The sequence below is a fragment of the Bos taurus genome, chromosome 3 (assembly GCF_002263795.3).
Source record: "Bos taurus isolate L1 Dominette 01449 registration number 42190680 breed Hereford chromosome 3, ARS-UCD2.0, whole genome shotgun sequence".
NCBI classification, from domain to species: domain Eukaryota; kingdom Metazoa; phylum Chordata; class Mammalia; order Artiodactyla; family Bovidae; genus Bos; species Bos taurus.
The window spans coordinates 83159401-83183416 of record NC_037330.1 but is presented as its reverse complement, the minus strand read 5'-3'; the positions used below and the strand labels follow the sequence as shown (position 1 = coordinate 83183416).

The window sequence follows — 24016 nt, the reverse complement described above, 5'->3', positions numbered from 1 at the left end:
GTTTCAGGTATACAGCAAGGTGAATCAGTTACACACACACATATATCTATTCTTTTTCAGATTCCTTTCCCGTACAGTTATTATAGAACAATGAATAGAGTTCCCTGAGCTATACAATAGGTCCTTATTTGTTATCTATTTTATATGTATAGTAGTGGGTATATGTCAGTCCCAATCTCCCAGTTTATCTCTCCCCCACTGCCTTTCCCCCCGGTTACTGTAGGTTTGTTTTGTACGTCTGTGACATTATTTCTGCTTTGTAAATAAATTCATAAAAATATGGAATGCTTCACGAATTTGTGCCATCCTTGTGCAGGAGTCATGCTACTCTTTTATGTATAATTCCAATTTCAGTATTTGTTCTGCCAAAGCAAGCACGAGGACAGATCTCCTTGGTGTCTCCCTTGTTGTCCATGGGAGTGTGGCTGAAGTTGGGGGTCAAAGCCTGGAATGAGGAACCAGGACCCTGGGTTGCTGCCCTCTAAGTCCCTAGGATGGGAGAAAGGCATCAGCCCTCACAAGTCAGCCTGCTTCCACAGAATGAATTCCCTGCTGTGCCACAGGCTAGGTACTCTATTAATATTTCTTACTCTGCCTTGGAGCCCTAAGGCAGCAGGCTAATGTGCTTTCTGTATTTCCAAGACAGGGTAGCTTAATGCAGCATATCCCAAACTTCGATGAGGAAAAATCTTCGCTGGCAGCATACCTACTAACATCTCCAGGACAATGTTCCTCGTGACATGCTGATCTAATGTGAGTGTACATGAATAAACTCTGGCCAGTGTTCAAGATATGGGAAATAATCCTCGTATTATGCTTTCATCTGGCTTTCAAGTTTGGATGTTGGTTTTTCTTTAAACAGGCCTCTAACTCACTGAAGCTCTTTGTGCAAGTAGATATGTTTGCATTTCAAAGTCTACATTTCCCAAGAAAGCTAAGTTCTGAAAACACATTTTGCTGTGATAAAGACTTTTATGGATTATAAAGCTAAACAAAAAGTACAATGAATTTAAATGTTCTTTCTTAACATGAACTTAGCCACACACAAAAAAAATATTTATACAATCTTCTTTGCCTATCAGTCCACTGGGCAATGACATAACCAACACATTAAAAAAAATACATGTAGATATACATATGTCAAGGGCTTCCCCGAGGATTCAGCAGTTAAAGAATCTACCTGCCAGTGCAGGAGACACAGAAGACACGGTTCAGTCCCTGGGTTGGGAAGCATCCCTGTAGAAGGAAATGGCAACCCACTCCAGTATGCTTACCTGAAATATCCCATGGACAGAGGAACCTGGCAGGCTACAGTCCAATGGGTCACAAAGAGTCAGAAACTACTGAATGACTAAGCACACACACACACATACATATTTGGATGCGTTCATGGGTAGTAACTATACTTCAGGAATATTAACTATTCTTCTCCCGTGGGGTGACTTTGACAAATCATTTCCTATGTATATTTCAATCTCACTATCTGAAAAATGAAGGTGTGGGATTATACTGTTTTTAATATTTCCCCAAAGATGAGAATCCCTGGGAGTAGTGGTTAAACATTGAAATTACTAAATCCTATGTTTGAACTTCTGATTAAATGAATTTGTTTGTTCATTTTTTTGTTTGCTTGCTTACACTCTTGCTTGTTCATTTGTTTCCTTTTAAACAAAGGCTCTAGGTCTTTATCTTCGAGGAAGTTGAAAACTTGATTAGATGACTCAGGGACTTTCCATCTCTGTCATTCTGTAATTCTATAACTCAGTGAGGTGGAAGACCCATTAGCCTCCTCACTGGAAGCTACTGAGAATAAGATAAGACCTTGGGAAATTTCTCTTTCTTAGCTTCTCCCCCATGAGGAGTGGCATCCAGGTAAGTTTGTGTAAAATAGACATCTATTTCTCCTAAGTCAGTGAGATGATAAGCCCCACGAGAACAACAAACAGTAGTTATGCTGCGGTTATGTTCACAGTTAAGACTGTGAACACACTTCCCCTTAACTTTTCTAATCTGTTCTCCTAAATAAGTATCCCACTCAGGGTCTTAGTGTCGGTTCTCCTCCCCAAACATCACATTGATAGCTTTGAATATCCAGAAGTGGTCTGAGAAACTCATAATTCTGTCACACGAGTGTATGTTCCTCGGTTCTTTGTCTCGTCACAACAAAGATTTGGAATGACGGACGTTAGAGCCCCCTCAGCATGTCACAGCTCTTGGGTCTTGAATAGACCGTGTTATAGCTGTCAGGTCTCAAAAGGACCATGTTATAGCTCTTAGACAAATCAGTGTTACAGTTCAATTTATTTAGAAAATAGCAGGAAAATTCATCTCCGTGGCGTGAGGGCACATCAATCCAAAGACACCAGGAGAAGATCACCCCAGTGCGCAGGAGAGAGAGAGAGAGAGCTAGCTTTGGCTCCTCTTTTTATATGTTTTTCTCTCCCTGGGCCTGTCCTATGTAAATTGGGCCAGTCTGGAGTGTTGTTTGTTTTACCTGAGGTCCTCACTCGGGTCCTCGGACCTTCCTTTGTTCTATTTCCACGGGCTTTTCCCTTCCTTGTCTTTTAGCCACCACCATTTTGGACTCCTTTTCCCTATTCTACCTACGTAACAATTCCATGAGTGGCTCTGGAGGTAAAGAGCATGGTGATCTGTGCTTAAACTTCAAACTACTACAAACATTGAGTCCATCTGCACTCTTGCTTCTCTGGAAGCCAGTGGGTCCCCCGAGATTGATTTAACAATTTCTGGGAACTGGCTGGAAAAATGAAGGCTGGTTTTCCAATCAGTCCTTTAAGACAATCAGAAGACGAAAGGCTTAAAGTTCCTAAGACTTTAGCTTCTCTAAAACAAAACCTATAGGAGAGCACCCAAACACAATCATTTCAATTTTCATTTTTAAAATTTCAGTTACCCTTTCCATCGTCCAAATCAATGATTCATGTAGGGAAGAAAGTAGCATTGTGTTCTGCTGTGGAAAGATTTTGGAATCTCTTTCCCCGAACATCTTTAATAACAGTGTTAATCAGCATGAGAGAAAACAATGGACACTAGGGAAAGGAAATACAGATATGAGACTGATGAGGTTAAGTAAAAATCCTGAAATCTTGAATTTGAAATGGAAGTATCAGTATGAATCATGATATAGCTTTAAAACAAAATGGTAGTTTCTAGCTCTGTCCATGGAAAAGGCCTAGAAACAAATAACCAACCAAGTAGAATAAAACATGTAGTACAGATTGTGATCTTTAAACCCTATTTTCCACCAAAAAGAGCTAGAGTGACTTGGAGAAATAGAAGTGTTAGTTGCTCAGTTGTGTCCGACTCTTTGTGACGCTATGGACTGTAGCCCGCCAGGCTCCTCTGTCCATGGAATTCTCTAGGCAAGGATTCTGAAGTGGGTTGCCATTTCCTTCTCCTGGGGATCTTCCTGACCTAGGGACCAAACCCAGGTTTCCTGCATTGTAGGCAGATTCTTTACTGTCTGAACCACCAGGGAAGCCCCCTTGGAGAAATAGATGATTCCAAATCTGGGGTGGAAAATTACAAGATGAGCTTGTATTGTGTTGCCTTGCGAGAAAGCAAGGAAACTTAAAACAACTAACATGTCAGAAGGTCTTGGGAGCTAACTTAAAGAGAATCCCGCTAGTCAAAGATGGTACAATTGAACACTAATAAGAATAATCACGGTAATATATTGAAACCATCAAGCATATTAAAAATCCAAGAATTTACTATGGTATGTTTAAGTCCTCATTGGTCAAAAAAAAGAAAAAAGAAGAAAAATGCACTGGTCATGTTTGGAGGACCCTGGGGAGCAACTCACTATTTTGAAAACTGGTAAACAAAGAAAAAGCATCAAGCACTTAGCCACTTTGCTATACAATCTGTTATTTCAGCCAAGTAGTGGATTAGAAGAAGTTTCTCTTTATAGAGTAAATTTCAGCTAAATATTTTGTAAAGGAATGACCTAATTTGATTATTGCCAATTTACATTTCCTAATAGATCCATAAAATGATCACCAATAGTTGCTAATATCACAAAAAGAGAAACAACAAGACTTTATGTATCTCCTGATGGAAATATACATCATCCAGGAAGTATTCTTGCCAACAAATTCAAACTGGAATCTGAGTAAGTCTCTAGCTCTAACCACGAATTTATAGGATATACAGGGGTCAGAGAAAGATGAAATCAAGGAAATACAGACTATACAGAAAACTCTACAAGGCACTGACCCAGATTTTTCAATGAATAAATTACAAGGAAAAGAAGAAAAAGGAAGGAGGGTGATCTTTAGGTTTAAAATCGGTTTAAATATATCAACTGTTCAATACATGGATTTCATTTGGATCCTGATTCTAACTAAAAATAGTTAACAGTTATGAGACAATCAGGAAGTTAGACCACAGGCTGGATATGTAATGATAAAAAAGACTTATACTTTTTTTAAATGTAGAAAATCTTCTAGTGATATTTTTTAATAGTTCTTATATTTTAAATGAGCATACCTATTTACAGAAAAATGATTCAATAGCTGACATTTGCTCCAAAATACTCTAGCCTGCAGGGAGTAGAGAGTATAGAGAAAACTAAATGGATTATCAATTGATAATTATTAAGCTGGGTGATGGTTACATGGGGGTCTCATTATGCTAGTCTCTCTACTGTTGTATATAGTATAATTTTTTCCAAAATTAAAAAAAAAAAAGGATTGATCATTCCCGCTCTTGAAAGGATTTACCTTGTCTATTCTTGAAGGTGGCCAAGGAAGTCATGCATTGGTCTCATTCCTGTGGGAGGAGCTATGCACAGAGGTGGCAGAAGTGGGATGACCCTGCTGGATTCTTCCACTGAATTGAGGTATTTTAAAATAAGTGATTTTAATAAACATTCAAAAGCAACTTTTTCCAACATCAACTTATTGCAGTTGTTTTAGGTGAGGGTGGAGGGCCACAGAGGACCATGATGTCAGATTCCAGAACACAATTTTTCCCCCTTGAACATGATTTAAAACTCAAACCATCTTCATGAGTCTTTCTGAGGCCAAAAGGAAAATCCTGGGCTCTAGGCCAGCACTCTCCCCCTCGGCTTTTCACAACCAGCTTTTTTCCTCTCATTTCTTTAAAGAACATAGAAAAGCAGAAAAACCTGGAAAACATTATGTACCTTTGACAAAAATAAAATAAAAACATACTGTGTCAATTTCTCACAGATACTATAGTCAGAATCAGAGTCTCATATTATTTTCAGATATGTGGGAGAGTTTTCTGTTAGATACTCAGCCCAGCACAGCAGGGAGAAAACAGGATATACTGTAACAAGGTTGTAAATAGATTTAAACCCCTTGGGTTTCCCTGCCTGTAGCTTCCTAATGCCCTGCCTCACAGTGGAATGACAGGGCCAGTATCCTACACCTCAGACATTTTCCCAAATTTCCTTCTTCACACAATCCTGGAATTCCTCTTGTGCACAGACTAAATAGAAACAAAATCAAATTAATGACAAATGACTTTCCAAAAACTTGAAATACAACAAAAATTTTTCTGAACAGGAAGAGTAGCAGACCCAAACAAAGCCACCCAAATTGTTTTCTTCACATGCCAAGCTTCATATCTAACACAATTATTCCTGATCTATGGTGCCCTTTTCATTAATTTGTGGATTTGAACCCAATCTGATTCCCATCTTTTCCATTAAAGCCTTCAATCTCCCCTAAGAACCAAGGTCTAGGCTGAGGAAGTTGCAGTTACAAACAAAAATGAGTTAATACCAGGCAAAAGGTATCAAGTAAAGCCTGCTCTACTTTCTTGACTTCTTTCTTATAATGCTTTTACAACCCTCTGAGGCAGCTGCTCTTATTTCCTTCATTTCACAGTCAAAGAACCCAAAGCTTCAAGAAGCTACAACAAGTAAGATGCTCAGCTATGACTGGAACAAATTTCAGTTTTACTCCAAAGCACAATCCTGTAATCACTGCACTAAACCTCTTACCAGCCAACTTTGGAAGGAACTTAGCTGCTTATGTTAAAGGTAGCAGAACTTTGTAAGGAAGATGCCAAGACAGCAAGACATAGTGAGAAAGGGTACTGGCTGTTGTACATGGCTGTGCATATTGTGTAATGCACAACTCCAGGGGGCACCACTCACCCTATAGCTTATGGAAATGGTGCACTTGAAATTATGCTTAGCACCACCTGCACGGCAACATGCATTTCATGGGCCTGGTCCTTGAAATTTAAATAAGCTCCTATGATCTTTGATCTTCATTTCATTTCTCTGAGCTTTAACTTCATCATATACAAACTGGGACTGCCAATAAATGCAGAACAGGCAATACTGCTAAGATGACTGCTACCCCAAGCCTATTAGAGTCATTATGAACACATAGTTTATCAGTACTGTAACTAGAAATCAACTTCTCCCAGAGTGCTCTGCCTAGGGGTACAAGATCATTTTGAACTGGGTTTGGCCAGGTGAAAGTCTCCTTCTCCTCCTTCTGAACCTCTACATGTAGGAGTGCCAAGAGCTCAGTCCTTGGGCATCTTCTCTACCTAATACTCATTTTCAAGGTGATCTCATGCAGGCCCATAGCTCCAATACCATCCAAAGATGATAACTCTTACATTGTTAAGAGTTATCCCAACCTTCTCCTTGAGATTCAGGTCCTGTGTCCATCTTGACTTCCCACTTGGACACCTAATTGACCCCTGAAACTAATATAATTTGAGATATCCACACAAGCAACAAAACCAAAAATAAATACATGGGACTATGACAAACTAAGAATCTGCACAGCAAGAGAAATGATCAACAAAATAAAAAGGCAACCAATGTAATGGGAGAAAATATTTGCTAAATACATTGTATCTGATAAGGGGTCAATACCCAGAATATGTGAGGAACCCATATACTCAATGCTAAAATGTAATAATTCAATTAAAAATGGACAAGGGATGGACCTGAATAAACATTTTTCCAAAGAAGACATACAAATGGCCAACTGGTATAAGAAAACATGCCCAACAGCAATAATCATTAGGGAAATGCAGATCAAAACCACAGTGAGCTATCACCTCACACCTGTTAGAATGGATGTCATCAAAAAGACAAGAGACTGTTGCAGTTGAGGATGTGGAAAACCAAGGGAATCTTTGTGTGGCTCAGCTGGTAAAGAATCTACCTGCAATGTGGGAGACCTGGGTTCAATCCCTAAGTCGGGAAGATCCCCTGGCGAAGGGAACAGCTACCCACTCCAGTATTCTGGTCTGGAGAATCCAAAGGACTGTATAGTCCATGGGGTCGCAGAGAGTTGGGCATGACTGAGAGACTTTCACTTCACTTTGTACATTGTTGGTGGGAATGTAGATTGGTACAGCCACTATGTACCAAAATAGTACAGAGGTTCCCCAAAAAGTTAAGATAGAACTGCCTATGATCCAGTTATCCCACTTCTGAGTATATATTCAGAGGAAATAAAATCACCAACTTCAAAGTGATATCTGCACCCCCATGTTCACCACAGCATTATTACAATGACCTGGAAACAACCGAAGTGTTCATCAGCAGATGAATGGATAAAGAAAATGTCACGCACACACACGCACATACACACACATGCACACAATGCACACACACGCACATACACACACATGCACACAATGCACACACACACGTGCACACACGCGCGAGCACACACGCATGCACACACACGCACATACATGCGCACACATACGCGCACATGCACACGCACGTGAAAACACACATGCACGCAATACACACACATGCACACACGTGCACACGCACACATGCACACATGCACATACATGCACGTGCACACACACACACACATACATACTGGAATATCATTCAGCCATGGAAAGAAGGAGATCCTGCCATTAACTACAAGGATGAAACTTGAAGGCATTATGCTAAGTGAAATGTCAGAGAGAAAAAGACAACTAACATATGTTCTCACTTATGTGCGGAATCTTTAAAAAAAAAATCTTTAAAAAATCATAGAAACAGAGAATAAATTGGTGGCTGTCGAGGTTGGCAGGGGAGGAAATGAGGTGAAAGTGGTCAAAGGTACAAGTGTTCAGTAATAAGAAGAGTAACTTTGGAGATGTAACATACAGCATGGTGACCATAGTTAACAATATTTGAAAGCTGCACTGATTCGTACTGACATATGGCAGAGACCACCTTAACATAGTAAAGCAATTATCCTCCAATTAAAAAAAAATGAAAGTTTCCAAGACAGCAGATTTTAACACACACACACAGAAAGGTAACTGTGTTAACTAATCTTATTGCGATAATAATTTTGCAGTATATACACATATCAAATTATCACATTGTACACTTTGATCTTATACAATGTTATATGTCAATTATATCTCAATAAAGTAGAAAAAAAAATAAACTTAGTCAAATTTTTAAAAAGATCCAGAATGCAACTTGTGCTTTTGAACTCTAACCAACTCTACCCCAATACTATCAAAGTCACAACATCCACCCAGCTGCTCAAATCCAAAGCAAGTCCTCTCAACTGTGACCTTCAACATTTATCCTTACTGTGACCCTCTTTGACCACTTCCAGTTGCTGCTTGTGTGTGTGTGTGTTTATTCCATGTGTTGTATTTGTTATTCATAAAGAGACATTGTCTTTCAGTTTGTGGGTTCCAGTTTTCCTTTTAAAGCAGTGTCTTCATGGGTGGGCCCTACTTACCAAACTGATTTTATTGCTCTCACTTCCAAATCAAAGCAGACAGTCTTAGTCCTGCCTTGACCACAAGTGTCTCAAAGGAGTTTGCCTCTTCTCACAGCCCCTGCTTCCTTCCAAGTCCCTGACTATTCCACCCTCTATATTTCACCCCCGCAGCAACCTACTGACACTGCTCTTGTCAAGACCGCCAGAATGTTCCTAATTGCTAAACCCAAAGGATTATCTGTAGATAATGTATGATTATCCCAATCATATTGGACCTCTCTGCTCATCAGAAATTGCTCATCTTTCCTACCATTCTGAGTCCTGAGGCCCCTGCATCCTGCAGTGTTCCCACTACTCCGGCTGAAAGGGGTCAGATTTCTTTGGTGACTCTCCTTCAGTCGCTACTCTTCATTCTCCTTTCTTCTTAAAGGTTCTTAAGCTTCTCTTTCTCAAGAAAACCTCTGAAAATATTGTTGAAAACTATGGGACACACTCTTCTTTTGGAAAAAAAAAAGGCTATGTTCATGGATACATGGTATTTTAAGTCATTTCAATTACTTAATATTTCAGGCTCCATCACACCCTGAAGGCAAGCTAGACAGGCCCTCTGCTCTACATCTCAGCCTGGGGGATGCCAACCATTCTCTGGGCTTTGAGAGTCAACTATATGCTAGTTTTCAAATGTGTACTTCGAGCAGCAACTATTCTCCAAATAGTTGGAGAATAGATTCTCCCAATCTCACATCCTCAATTTCAACTAAAACATGTCTATTTATCACCATGTGCTCAGTGTATTCCAACCTAGCCTGAATATGTGGCAGTCCCTGGCTAATTTCTCCTCCAGGTGGATGACATCACTACTCATCCCAATCACCAAAAAAAAACAAAAAACAAAAAACAAAACACCCTGCTCTCCCTCTCCTTTTTCTTGTAACTTTCTAGACTCAAGTCCTTCTCATCTCTTACTGGGATTATTAGAGGAGACTCCTATTTGGTCTGTTTCCCACACTGCCTTCTTCAAAGGCACCCTCCACAATACAGCTATTGGGTTAGCCAAAAGATTCATTCAAGTTTTTCCATGAAATGTCACGAAAATACCCGAATGAACCTTTTGGCCAACTTAATATATTACTCTTTATGGACCCCCTGCACTTCTCATGACAGTATATCCCAAGTGTGTTTCCAAGAATACAGTGTGTGAGAACAAAAAGTTATCATGGTCAGTTAAGTTGAGTAAGCACTAGGTTTAATTACTTCTCAGAACCTTCAGTAAGTTAAATACATTTTGGAGTTCCAACTGGGGGTGTGTGGAATAAAACATTTATCGAGCATTTTGGTGACAAAAGTCCAATGTGCTTTAGATTAAACTTTAAGTAGGGTTGGTCTACGAGTTGAAATTTAATTTCCTCATCTGTCTTCTCTTCCAGTTTCCAGCTGTTCTTCTTGATAATGTTGACAATGGGAGGATAGCAGTGTGTACTCTGGATTTAGGAAGACCAAGGTTTAAATTTCAGCACAAGACTTTGGGCCGAATTGCTTAATCTCTCAGAATGTGGACTAGCCCCTCTGCCCCTCACTCAGCTGACTTCTACAGGCTGCATCATCTAGCTGTTCCTGCCCTCATCTAGATGTTTCCAGTGGTTTTGTGGAAAGCAGTGGTGGGAGCCCAGTGGGTGACAGCAGTGGGAGAAGAGAGAGCAGTATATTCAATACCCCTACCCCCACCTCCCTGCCTTGTTGTAAGGCAGTGTTTTGACCATCTGACTCTCCTGGCTCCAGCTGTCTCCTGTCTGGGTCAGTCTCTCCCTCCTCCTTCCCTTCAGACCTAGGGGTGATAATGACTTCCAGCTGTTGCTAATCCCTCATGGTTTCATCCTCACTTGTGTTCCTTTAACTCTGTTCACACCTCTGTAAATAGTCCATTCCTTAAACTCTCTTTGATTAACTCCCCTAAGTATACCATCTGTTTCCTGCTGGATCTCTGACAGCATAGAACTTTAGTCTCCTTACAAAACGGGGATCACAACACCCATCTCATGGAGCTGTTGAGAGCATTTGGTGAAGGTGCATGAGTGTGTCAAGTTCCAGCAGAGTGCCTGGCACACAGTGGAGAGTGTGTTAATTGCTCAGTTGTGTCTGACTCTTTGTGACCCTATGGACTGTAGCCCGCCAGGCTCCTCTGTCCATGAAAGTCTTCAGGCAAGAATACTGCAGTGGGTTGCCCTTTCCTTCTCCAGGGGATCTTCCTGACCTATGGATCAAACCCAAGTCTCCCGCACTGCAGGTAGATCCTTTACCATCTGAGTCAGTAGTGCTCACTAAAGGAGAGATGGCTTCCCTGGTTCTGCTCCCTTCTGCCGGTTGTCCAATAGTCACATACACAGAAATCTTCCTGCTCCCTTGCAGTGACCCAGGCTGATATGGGTAAAGGGAACTGTGCCGAGCCCCAGTCTGAAAAGCTGTCATAGGAACCCAGGCTCCACTCAGCAGCCACAGAACAGGGCTGACCTGCAGGTCCTATTACAGGGTCTGGAACAGAGGATCCTAACAAGAGCTGGAACAGCGAGGGTCAGGGTATCTATGTGCTTAGCATTCCTCTTGGGAAAAAAGCTGCTTCTGTACTGGCCCCAGATGGTCTGTCCCCCCACAGTGGCCAATTGTTTCCCAAGGAGGAAATTCTTCCAGTTCCAAATCTACTCCCTGTTCCCCATTCAAGTGATCAAGTGGCCTCCAATGGAGGATGCTACTTGGAAGGGGAGGTCATTTGAGCTGGCTTGTGGCATGTAATCAGAATGCAATTTCACTTTGTTTTCTACCATCTCTTTAAATGTGGAAGAATTCTTCCCATACCTCGTGAAAACTCGGAGTTTGTTTTTTTTTTCGTCATTCTCAAAGCCCATAGAACACAGAAATAAACTCAGAAATAAAACCACCCAGTACATTATGCAACATTCAAACTTCATTCAAAGGTTAAGTCTCTTCCCTACCTCATGAGATATCAGAAAGAAATTCTCTACCAGGACTACAGTACATCCTGTGGCAGAGGTGACAGCTGCAGTGACTTTGAGCCCTCCCAGCACCCAGGGGCCTTAGTGATTTCAAATACAAAGTTTCTCCTAGCAACACGGAGCCCCATTGTGCTCTATCGCCTCCCCAGTGAGGCGACAGGACTGGAGGAATGATTCCAAGGACAAAATGAGGACACAAAAACAAAAGCCTAGCAAGGAGAGGAGGTGGGACTCTGCGTGGAAGGCGAACGAGGAAGGTTTCGTGGCCCTCTTCCCCTAGCGCTTTTTAGCCTCCTCAAAGTGGGGTCAAGTGTCCCCAGGACACTGAGGCTTTCCCAGAGATGAGGAGGGTCTACCCTGGATAGCACAGGGTGCCCTGATTTCAAGTCCACCAGTAGGAGAATGAGAGTTTTAACTCTAAATAGCCCGTAGTAAATGCAAGCTTGGGGGTAGGGGTGTCACAGGGTGGCCGCCAAATTAAATGACTCTCTTCTACAGGCCACTCTCCAGGACTCTCTATAGCATGCTGACAGCCTGAGGCACAGCTCCAGGAGTTTATTCAGATCTGCAAAGATGGTAAAATCCAAATCCAAGAACACCTCCCTGGGTCAGGTGAAGACATAGGTCATAATGGCATCCAACCACCTGAGCCAGAGTTATTTGGGAGGCGGAGTGTGAAGAAAGCTGTGAGTCAAGGTTGTTCTATTTTTTTCTAGATCTAGAGTTAGAGGGGAGAAGGCAATGGCACCCCACTCCAGTACTCTTGCCTGGAAAATCCCATGGACGGAGGAGCCTGGTGGGCTGCAGTTCATGGGGTTGCTAAGAGTCGGACACAACTGAGTGACTTCACTTTCACTTTTCACTTTCATGCATTGGAGAAGGAAATGGCAATCCACTCCAGTGTTCTTGCCTGGAGAATCCCAGGGACAGGGGAGCCTGGTGGGCTGCCGTCTATGGGGTCGCACAGAGTCGGACACGACTGAAGCGACTTAGCAGTAGCAGCAGCAGAGTCAGAGGGTTGTGGTCACAGCCCCTCCATTTGATGCCACCATTTTCAACATCGCCCCCATCAGATCCACTACCTACAATCCTTAGTGTGGCAGGCAGAATAATGATGCCCCCAAGATGTCCATGTCTTAATCCACCAGACATCATAAGGCAAAAGGAACTCACAGAAGTGATTAAATTCAGGATAAGTTGGGGACATTTTCCCGAAAGATGGTGCCAGTGCTGTCACATGGGTCCTTATAAGAAGGAAGCAGGAGTGTCAGAGTCAGAGAAGATCTAACAGCAGAAGTAGTGGTCAGAGTGATGCATTTATTGGCTTCAAAGATGAAAGGGGGCCATAAGCCAAGGAATGTGGGCAGCCTCTGAAAGCTAGAAAAACCAGGATTCTCCCCTACAGCTTCCAGAAGGAGTGCAGCCCTGACAAGGCCTTGACTTTAGCTAGAGAAACTGATCTCAGGTTTTTGACCTCTATAACATAATTTGGGTTGTTTTTTTTAAGCCACTAGGGCCTTCCCCAGTGGCACAGGGGTAAGGAATCCACCTACCAGGGCAAGGATGAGGGTTTCATCCTTGGGTTGGGAAGATCCCCTGGAGTAGGAAATGGCAACCCACTCCAGTATTCTTGCTAGGAAAAACCCATGGACAGAGGAGTCTGGCAGACCCCAGTCCACAGGGTTGCACAGGGTCAGACATGGCAGCTAAGCACACACACACACTAGGTTTTTAATAAATTGTTATAGCAGCAACTTGGGAAACTAAAAACATGGTAAGAGAATACTGAGATGATTCTTTCAGGATCCTAAAGCCCCAGTCAAAAATCATCCTGATGAGACCCAACTCTCCACCTCACCCCTGTCCAGTGATATTTTTACTGAAGTTGATCTTCCTTCCAAATCTGGAAGTCACAGGATTATTCATATCCAAGCTTAATCTCTGTCAGGGACACCTTACATGTCTCAGCACTGGGCATAGCTCTCCTTCTTCATGGGTTGATGCCCAGTTCTGGAGTGGATATAATTTTGATATGAGGAAGAGTCCCCTTTTGGAGAGAAAGTCCCTGATAGAAGATTCTCCCTCATCTATGATGGCATTCATTCAAAGATCATGGTGACTCATTGAGTGGTAGTGGGAATAAATGGTCAGTTTTCACAATATCTGTATGAAAAACGTCAGCAAATGCTAAATAGTATTCAAGTACCCCTGGAGGAAGAGATTAGGAACTGGAAATACTGGGGATCAAAAGATACCGCAGCCTAACATCAATACTCAATGTTAACTTTATTAGAACTATGTATTATAATTAACTTTATTATACAACATTTGGTTTTCTCTCAAGTTAATTGCCTTGGTTTTGTTTGTTTCGTTTTTTAGGTAACCATCACCTTTTAATCTTCAAACTCTGGTACTGAAGTATAAATCTCCTCTTAAGAAGTTCAAACACATGAGGCAATTGACCTGCTTTATTTTGTCTTGGTTACATCTCTCCCAAGTCCCTCCAGCATCCCCCTCACCTCTGGACTGGATCCTCTCTAGGCTGAGCACAAGGGCTCTTCTGCTGGGTTAGCTCCACTTTGGGGTTAGGAGTACTAGATTGATTGAAAGGTACCCTAAAGGAAACTGCCTTGGAATCTATGCCAGTTCAGATTTTTTTCCTGAAGAGACTCTATAGCCTCAATTCATACATGGAACATTCTCGGTCATATTGAACTTAATCCCAACACCCAATAAATCCCCACATTTTAAACTGTTAGTGTGTCAAGTAAGTCTGACAAACAAAGATAGCTAGCAGGATCACAAGGTGGGGATAAGTAAACATAGACCCAAGGCAAAAAAAAAGATGTTATTACTGCTCTGACACTAGCTCTGGCCCCTACTAAACAAGGGGGCTCAGGTCCACACCAGTCCCTGGCCCATCACCTGGAGGGGCATGTGTTGTTGAGACTTTGGTTGAAGAAGGGCACCACAGAACCAACTGCATTCCAGACACCAGGTAAAGAAATGGGAGCTATGCTTAACACAACATTGTAAAGCAATTTTATTCCAAATAGAAAAAAAGAAAAAACAAAAAAGCAATAAGAATATATGGAATAGGTGGATAGGTGGCTCAGATAGTGAAGAATCTGCCTATAATGCAGGAGACCTGGGTTCAATCTCTGGGTTGGGAAGATACCCTCGAGAAGGAAATGGCAACCCAATCCAGTATTCTTGCCTGGAGAATTCCATGGACAGAGGAGCCTGCAGGCTATAGTCCCAAGGGTCACAAAGAGTTGGACACGACTAAGCGACTAAACACTTTCCACTTTCAATCAGGATATATGAACAGCACATGTAAATGTGGCCATTATTTTGTAATAACTTTAAATGGAGTATAATTTATAAAAATATTTAATCATATTGTACACCTGGAACTAATATTGTAAATAAAGTATACTTTAAAGAAAAGCTTTTCTAAAAAAAATAAATAATTTTTTAATAAAAGAAATGGGAGCTATGGATGAAAAAAAATGATGTCATGTTGAATAATCTTTTCCCTAGTTTCCTAATTTCTTAGCCAATTCTCCTGGAGCACGTGTTCTCAAATAAGGGTGACAAGTTCTTAGATATTACAATGTTTCATGGCCCTCCAAGAGGCCACAGTAAATAAACAGATATACAGTATATCTGTGATATTAAAATTTTATGGGGAGAAGAGTGATTTGGAAAACTCTCCAAAAAATTCCCTTAGGAGGGAAATCACAAAAAAATTCTTTTTGAAGATTGAAAAATGCTGTTCTCGAGAAAGCTGTTTTTGATGACTGGTCTCTTCATAATGTATTTTTTAATATATTTTACTTGATTATTAAAATTTGAGTCAAATGGAAAACTGGATTATTTTCTGTTGTGTTCATAGTTGGAAAAACAGTTCCTACAAAGCCTGAATCGTATCAGGACCCTTTAATAGTCATGGCACAGGAAGCGAAGGTAGAAACAAGGAACTCGGGGTTACCTATTAGTAACAGTCCAGGTTTATAAAAATCAGGAGTGGGGGCAAACCTCATACACGAAATTCACCCAGGCACGAGATAGGAATGGGCTGTACCTGCTTCCAGGACCAACTTGGTGGTGAGACCACTTGTGTTCATACAGCTGCCTGCAATAACATCTCAGTGCTAATGAACGGACCTCCATTATAAGGGGTGCCCTAAGTGTCCTAATAATCAACTATTCTGCACCTTTGAAAATACTATAGTGAAAATTGAGAACAATTTGAATAGCCTCAGCTATTGGAGCCAAATTTGAGAGCCCTGGGGTAAAATATTGGGTAGCTTGAATCTATTAACTGTTCAAAGAAAGAGGTCAAACTGCTCCAAGCACTAATTGAGCTCCTAGGGTGGAAGTGACTGAGACAGAGAGTGGGACTAAAGTGGGCCCAGTTGGAGAACTACTGTTTTACTTGATAAAAGCTTTTGATGGATAGAGCCAGGACTTAACTTGCGGTCCAGTGGTTGAGACTTTGGCTTCCACCACAGAGGGCTCAAGCTCCGCCCTTTGTCAGGAAACTAGAATCCCACATACTGTATGACCAAAAAAAAAAAAAAGGATAGCTCCTGCAAAGAAAAGCTCCCAGTTTTCATTTTCAGATTATTTCAGATTCCAAATGCAAAGAATCTAAATGTGTCAAGGCCTCTTAGATTTTTGTTCTGTTTGTCAGATGGATGGAGGATGATGAATCATCTTTACTCCCCCTGCCCCATCCCGCAAAGTAGCTCAGCCTCGATTCTATCACCTGAGCTGGAGCGGGAGCCTCCGCTGAGCTGGGCTTCCCATAAGTGCTTGTTGCTGAACTCACCGTGTCGGTGTGCATGTTTTCTGGAGGGAGAATGACATGTCAGTATACTAATGACAGTCTGCATACACACAGGCCTGTGGGCCATCAGAAACACAGACCCTGCTGTGTAACCTATAAAATAATCAACTGGCAATACTTTATGTCAATGAAACCAAACAGTCCTGGCAGGAAGGACACTGATTGGTGTGTGGAAGTCAGGCAGGCCAAGTACTTGCTGGTTCCACAGGAATAGCGACACCTCTTCTGACTCCAAAGGAACCTGATCTCCTGGAAGACAGGACTGTGAATCTACTACTGGGTTTGGCAAAGTGGAAAAGTTTACAGTGGTGACCTGGGACAAATCCTGAATGGAGTGAGTTGAAAGGAGAATGAGGGGAAAGAGAATTGGAGACAGTGAGAACTGACTACTTTTTCAGGAATTTTGATGCAAAAATGAGTAAAGAAATGGGATAGAAGTTGGGGCAGGGGGAGAGAGAGTTGGGATCAAGAGAAGATGGAAAATGGAAGGGATAATGGTTCAGTTGTATGCTCATGGCGAGTGGGGGCAGTGAGGTGCAGACTGACAATGTCAGCTACAATGGATGATCAATCAATGTGATGGAAGGCTTCAGTGGAGTTGGAGGGTTGTTGAGTTGGAACATTAGAGCAGAAAGTTGGAAAGTTACAGTTGAGATGATGAAAAGCCCAGATACTATCTTTTAGTTTTTTGGCCATGCTGCTTGGTATGTGGGATCTTAGTTCCCTGACCAGGAACCAAACCCACACCCTCTGCAGTGGAAGCATGGAGTCTTATCCACTGAACCACTAGGAAAACCCCCAAACACTATCTTAAACCCACAAAAAGGTATCCTGCAGAGGGATGATCCTACCACCAGAATGAGGGCTCCTTATCAAACTATGCTGGGAAGTCTTCTAGTTCCATGGTCTAGGATTTTGAGGATGACAGGCACGCTGTGTGGATGGTTGGGTAGCAAGGATAGAACACTTTGGTCCCAAAGAACCTGAGAAACAGCCACAGTGTCAGCCCCAGGCTGCTTATCTCAGGACCTCCATGTAGAAGAGAAAAATCTTCTCTCACTTAGATTCCTGTTATTTTGGTTCTCAGTTCTTTGCAGCTGAATCTAATTCTAACTAATGCAAAGAGTAATTTTAAAAAGCCCATCCAGCAAAATTACAAAATTATTTATTAGGTAAAATAGAACTGGGGACTAAAAGTAATAAGTAGTCAGAAAGAAAGGCAATACTATATTTAAACAGACTTCATTTTTTAGAGCATTTACAGAAAACTTGAATGGAAGGTACACAGATTTTCCTTTTACCCTTCTACCCCCACACATCCATACATAGCCTTGATGTCTTTTCATGACTCGATAGCTTATTTCTTTTTAAAGATGAAAACCTTTCCATTATCTGGTTATACTACAGTTTATTCATTCACCTACTGAAAAACATCTTGATTGGTCCCAGGTTTTGGTAATCACGAATAAAGTTGCTATAATACCCACATGCAGGTTTTTGTGTGGTCTTAAGTTTTAACTGACTTAAAGTTGCCCATTCCCATCCATTTTAGTTCACTGATTTCTAAGATGGCAATGTTCAATCCTGCCATCTCCTGCTTGACCATATCTGATTTACCTTGATCCATGAACCTAACAATTCCTGAAGAGACGGGAGAACCAGACCACCTTACCTGCCTCCTGAGAAACTTGTATGTACGTCAAGCAGCAACAGTTAGAACAGGACATGAAAAAACTGACTGGTTCAAAACTGGAATAGAAGTACGTCAAGGCTGCATATTGTCACCCTGCTTGTTCAACTTCTATGCAGAGTACATCGTGCAAAATGCCAGCCTGGATGAATCACAAGCTGGAATCAAGATTTCTGGGAGAAATATCAACAACCTCAGATATGCAGATGATACCTCTCTAATGGCAGAAAGTGAAGAGGAACTACAGAGTCTGTTGATAAGTGTGAGAGAGGAGAGTGAAAAAGCCGACTTGAAACTCAGCATTAAAAAAACTAAACTTTGGGCACCTCATCTTTGACAAAGGAGGCAAGAACATACAAGAGAGAATAGATAGTCTCTTTAGTAAGTGGTGCTGGGAAAACTGGACAGCTTTGCATAAAATAATTAAATTATAACACTTCCTAACAGCATACACAAAAGTAAACTCAAAATGGATTAAAGACCTAAATATAAGACAAGAAACTATAAAAATCTTAGAAGAAAACATAGGCAGAACACTCTTAGACATAAATCACAGCAAGATACTCTATGATCCACCTCCCAGAGTAATAGAAATAAAAATAAAATGGGGCTTGTTAACTTAAAAGCTTTTGCACAGCAAAGGAAACTATAAGCAAGGTGAAAAGACAACCCTCAGAATGGGAGAAAATAATAGCAAACAAAATAACTGATAAAGGATTAATCTCCAAAATATACAAGCAGCTCATTCAACTCAATACCAGAAAAGCAAACAACCCAACTAAAAAGTGGGCAGAAGACCAAAACAGACATTTCTCCAAAGAAGATATACAGATGGCTAATAAATACATGAAAAAATACTTAAGATCACTCAGTATTAGAGAAATGCAAATCAAAACTACAATGAGGGATCACGTCACACCAGTCAGAACAGCCATCATCAAAAATTCCACAAACAATAAATTCTGAAGAGGGTGTGGAGAAAAGGGAACCTTCTTGCACTGTTGGTGGGAGTGCAAATTGATGCAGTCACTGTGGAGAACTGTATGGAGATTCCTTAAAAAACTTGGAATAAAGCTACCATATGAGTTTTTACCGCAGCACTATTTACAATAGCTAGGACATGGGAGGAACCTAGAGGCCTATCAACAGATGAATGGGTAAAGAAGTTGTGGTACATATACACAATGGAATATTATTCAGCCATAAAAAGGAACACATTTGAGTCAGTTCTGATGAGGTGTATGAACGTAGAGCCTATTATACAGAGTGAAGTAAGTCAGTAAGAAAAAGACAAATATCATATATTAATGCATACATATGGAATCTAGAAAGATGTTACTGATGAACCCATCTCCAGGGCAGCAACGGAGACACAGATATAGAGAACAGACTTGTGTACATGGGATGGGGAGGAGAAGGGGGAACAAATTGAGAGAGTTTCATTAAAACATATATATTACCATATGTAAAATTAGATAGTCAATGGAAATTTACTGTATGATGCAGGAAGCTTAAATCCGGTACTCTGTGATGACCTAGAGGGGTGGGATTAGGTGAGAAGCAGGAGGCAGGTTCAAGAGGGAGAGGATGTGTGTGTACCTATGGCTGATTCTGGTATCTGGCAGAAACTGACAGAATATTGTAAAGCAATTATCCTTCAATTAAAAATAAATAATTTTTTTAAAAAACTAAGATCATGGCATCTAGTCCCATCACCTCACGGCAAGAATAAAGGGAAAAAGTAGAAGTAGTGACAGATTTTCTCTTCTTGGGCTCCAAGATCACTATGGACAGTGACTACAGCCATGAAATTATTAATAAAAGACACTTGTTCTTGGAAGGAAAGTTATGGCAAATCTAGACAGCATACTAAAAAGCAGAGACATCACTTTGCCAACAAAGATCCATATAGTCAAAGCTATGGTTTTTCCAGTAGTCATGTACGGATTTGAAAGTTGGACCATAAAGAAGGCTGAGTGCCACAGAATTGATGCTTCCTAATTGTGGTGCTGAGAAGACTCTTGAGAGCCCTTGGACTGCAAGGAGATCAAACCAGTCAATCCAAAAGGAAATCAACCCTGAATATTCATAGGGAAGTCTGTTGCTGAAGCTGAAGCTCCAATACTTTGGCCAACTGATGCAAAGAGCCAACTCATTGGAAAAGACCCTGACGGTGGGAAAGATTGAAGGCAAAAGGAGAAGAGGGCAGTAGAGGATGAGATGGTTAGATAGCATCACTGACTCAGTGGACATGAATTTCAACACACTCGAGGAGACAGTGGAGGACAGAGGAGCCTGGCTGCAGTCTATGTATGGGGTCACAGAGTCAGACACTCTTGTCAGTCACTTGTGTCTGACTCAATAATAACAATAACAATGACTAAATAACAAAAGTTTTTAATTCCTTTGGATGAAAACTTTGGTAAGGAATATGACTGCTGGATTTTATGGTAGGAGTATGCTTATAAAAAAACTACCAAACTGTCTTCCAAATTGGCTGTACCATTTCTCACTCCTGCCGGCAATGAATGAGAGTTCCTGTTACTCCACATCCTTGTCAGCATTTTGGTGTGGTCAGTGCTCTGGATTTGGGCCACTGTAATAGATATGCAATGATATCCCTTTCCTATTTTAATCTGCACTTCCCTGATGACATATGATACGGACCATCTTTTCATATATTTACTTGCAATCCTTATATTTTCTTCAGTAAAATATAAATTTTATTTCTTTGTTAAGGTCTTTGGCCCATTTTCAAGCCAAGTTGTTTGTGTTCTTGTTGCTGAATTTTAAAAATTCTTTGTATATTTTGGTTAACAGTCGTTTCTCAAAGTATATTTTACAAAGAATTTCTCCGAGCCTGTGGCTTGTCTTTTCATTTTTTTGGCAGTGTCTTTCACAAAGGAGAAAATTTTAATTTTAATGAAGTCCAGCCTATCTTTCTTTCATGGATTGCACCTCTAATGTTGCATGAAAAATGTCATCATCAAGCCCCAGATCATCTATGTTTTCTCCTATGTTATCTTTTAAGAGTTTCACAGTTTTGCACTTTACATTTAGGTCTGTGATCCATCTTGAGTTAATTCTTATAAAGAGTATAGGTCTGAGTCTAGAGTCTTTTGTTTTATGTGGATGTTCATTTGCTCCATTGTTTCCCCTTTACTTCTTTGTCAAAGAGCAGTTGACATATTTATGGGGTTCTATATCTCCAGCTCTATCTCTGGGGCTTTATTCTGTTCCATTGATCTATTTGTTTGTTTTTCTTTTATCTTTTGCCATTACCACAACTGACCTGATTATTGTAGCCTTATAATATATCTCAAGGTCTGGTAGTGTCAATCCTCCAACTTTTATTTTCTCTTTGAGTATTTTGCATGTTATATTTTAATATACTCCTATCAGACATGATCACTCAGTGGACTAAAAAAATTAGTACTAAATAAACAGAGTATGAATATACAAAAAGTGATCATGTATTAATATTATGTGTAAATTATGTGTAAACTATGTGTAAATTATTAATATTATGTGTAAAGGTTATTCCTAGTGGCAGACAAGAGAATCTACACAAGCTAATTGAAGCAGAAAAGAACAACTAAAATATTAGGTATCTCCTTGATTATCCAGGAAGACCAGAGAGCCAGGTTTGTAGACCACATTGCCAGTTCTGAAGTGGTCTGTGTCCCATTCAGTTCAGTTGCTCAGTCGTGTCTGACTCTTTGCTACCCCATGAATCACAGCACACCAAGCCTCCCTTGTCCATCACCAACTCCCGGAGTTTACCCAGACTCATGTCTATTGAGTCATTGATGCCATCCAACCATCTCATCCTCTGTCATCCCCTTCTCCTCCCGCCCTCAATTTTTCCCAGCATCAGGGTCTTTTCAAATGAGTCAGCTCTTCGCATCAGATGGCCAAAGCATTGGGGTTTCAGCTTCAACATCAGTCCTTCCAATGAACACCCAGGACTAATCTCCTTTAGGATGGACTGGCTGGATCTCCTTGCAGTCTGAGGGACTCTCAAGAGTCTTCTCCAACATCACAGTTCAAAAACATCAATTCTTTGGCACTCAGCTTTCTTCACAGTCCAACTCTCACATCCATACACGACTACTGGAAAAACCATAGCCTTGACTAGACGGACCTTTGTTGGCAAAGTAATGTCTCTGCTTTTGAATATGCTCTCTAGATTGGTCATAACTTTCCTTCCAAGGAGTAAGCATCTTTTAATTTCATGGTTGCAGTCATCATCTGCAGTGATTTTGGAAGCCCCCCCAAAATAATGTTAACCACTGTTTCCACTGTTTCCCCATCTATTTGCCATGAAGTGGTGGGACCAGATGCCATGATCTTAGTTTTCTGAAGGTTGAGCTTTAAGCCAACTTTTTTTACTCTTCTCTTTCACTTTCATCAAGAGGCTCTTGAGTTCTTCACTTTCTGCCATAAGGGTGATGTCATCTGCATATCTGAGGTTATTGATATTTCTCCCAGCAATCTTGATTCCAGCTTGTGCTTCTTCCAGTCCAGCGTTTCTCATGATGTACTCTGCATATAAGTACATTAAATAAGCATTAATAAGTACATTAAATAAGTACATTAAATAAGCAGGGTGACAATATACAGTCTTGACATACTCCTTTTCCTATTTGGAACCAATCTGTTGCTCCATGTCCAGTTTTAACTGTTGCTTCCTGACCTTTACACAGATTTCTCTGGATGCAGGACAGGTGGGCTGGTATACCCATCTTTTGAAGAATTTTCCACAGTTTATTGTGATCCACACAGTCAAAGACTTTGGCATAGTCAATAAGGCAGAAGTAAATGTTTTTCTGGAACTCTCTTGCTTTTTCAATGATCCAGTGGATGTTGGCAGTTTGATCTCTGATTCCCCTGCCTTTTCTAAAACCAGCTTGAACATCTGGAAGTTCATGGTTCACGTATTGTTGAAGCCTGGCTTGGAGAATTTTGAGCATTGCTTTGCTAGCGTGTGAGATGAGTGCAGGTGTGCCATAGTTTGAGCATTCTTTGGCATTGCCTTTCTTAGGAACTGGAATGAAAACTGACATTTTCCAGTTCTGTGGCCACTGCTGTGTTTTCCAAATTTGCTGACATATTGAGTGCAGCACTTTCACAGCATCTTCTTTTAGGATTTGAAATAGCTCAACTGAAATTCCATCACCTCCACTAGCTTTGTGCATAGTGATTCTTCCTAAAGCCCACTTGACTTCACATTCCAGGATGTCTGACTCTAGGTGAGTGATCACACCATCGTGATTATCTTGGTTGTGAAGATCATTTTTGTACAGTTCTTCTGTGTATTCTTGCCACCTCTTCTTAATACCGTCTGCTTCTGTTAGGTGCCCATACAACCAGGAAAAGTGTCTAAGCCCCAGCTGAAACTTATGAACAGCCCCAGCTGCAACTTAATAGCCATTACCTCTGCCACCTGCACTCTGCACCTTGGACAGTAGGGGGCAGATGTCAGTTAGTGTTCTTGCATGAGACTCAAGTCTAGTTGAGAAAGTCCTCTTGAGAAAACCTAGTTAGATAAAAGTCTGTGTGTGTGTGTGTGTGTGGGTGTGTGTCCTCAGTCGAGCCTGACTTTTTGCGACCCAATGGACTGTGTAGCCCACCAGGCTCCTCTGTTCACGAAGTTTTCCATTCAAGAATACTGGAGCGGGTTGCCATTTCCTTCTCCAGGGATATACCCCACCCAGGGATGGAACCTGCATCTCTTACATCTCCTGAA

General features: G+C 41.1%; 1 non-coding gene across 1 annotated transcript; it reads right to left on the bottom strand.

Moving 5' to 3' along the window:
• Positions 1-273: 273 nt before the first annotated feature.
• On the bottom strand, positions 274-378 carry LOC112446075 (U6 spliceosomal RNA). Its single transcript, XR_003034153.1, has one exon. It is a non-coding gene; the product is annotated as a U6 spliceosomal RNA (small nuclear RNA).
• Positions 379-24016: the final 23638 nt, after the last annotated feature.